Here is a 1,246-nt window from a genome sequence, read left to right as displayed (position 1 = left end):
GCCTCCTGCCTCCTGCCTCCTGCCTCCTGCCTCCTGCCTCCTGCCTCCTGCCTCCTGCCTCCTGCCTCCTGCCTCCTGCCTCTGCCTCTGCCTCTGCCTCTGCCTCGAAAGCTGAGCCCCACTGCCAGAGTAACAAGAACCATGTTTTAATTATTATGTCATTATTCCTCCTGAATAAGCCTTTTGTTTTATTTTGCACAAGGAAATAATTCTGTCACCATACTGACTTTTTAATCCTGTCTCTCACCTAAGTGATCTGAGGAAGGATACTTTTCCTCTGATAGCTAAATTTCCATTCTATGATACATGAATGATAGACTGAGCCTCAGGGGTCTCCTGAAAACTGCCTAAATGTGCGCAATTTATTTTTAGTCTGGAACCCAAGAATTGGAAACTATCCTATCCAAATGAGCCCAAATTAAATTTTCAAAACTCGTCATAAAATAACAACATCTAGACTTGTGCATTTAAAGTTAAATTAATTGGAACTAAATTAAGTAAAAAAAAAAAAAAAGAAAGGAAAAGAAAAGAAGAGAAGAGAAAAGGTCTTCAGTCTCACCAACCCATTTCAAGCAATGTGGCTGGAGCTAGCCAATCTGTACTGCAGTACACTTGAAAGCAGAGACTGAAGGAATGACCATCCAGAGACTGCCCCAGCTGGAAATCCACCCCATATACAACCATCAAATCCAGACACTATTGTGGATGCCAACAAGAACTTGCTGACAGAAACCTGATATAGCTATCTGCTGAGAGGCTCTGTCAGTGCCTGACAAATACAGAAGTGGATGCTCACAGCCTACCATTGGACTGAGCACAGGGTCCCCAATGAAGGAGCTAGAGAAAGGACCCAAGGAGCTGAAGGGGTTTGCAGCCCCATAGGAAGAACATGAATATGAACTAACCAGTAACCCCAGAGCTCCCTGGGATTAAACCACCAATCAAAGAAATCACATGGTGGGACTCATGGCTCTAGCTGCATATGTAGCAGAGGATGGCCTAATCAGTTATCAATGGGAGGAAAGGCCCTTGGTCCTGTGAAGGTTCTATGCCCCAGTATAGGGAAATGCCAGGGCCAGGAAGCAGGGAATGGGTGGGTTGGGGAGTGGGGGAGTGGGTAGGGGATAGGGGGTTTTCGGAGGGGAAACCAGGAAAAGGAATAACATTTGAAATGTAAATAAAGAAAATATCTAATAAAAGAAGGAAGGAAGGAAGGAAGGAAGGAAGGAAGGAAGGAAGGAAGGAA

Source organism: Mus caroli, chromosome 16 (genome assembly GCF_900094665.2).
Source record: "Mus caroli chromosome 16, CAROLI_EIJ_v1.1, whole genome shotgun sequence".
NCBI lineage: Eukaryota > Metazoa > Chordata > Mammalia > Rodentia > Muridae > Mus > Mus caroli.
Note: the sequence above shows the minus strand (reverse complement) of the source record.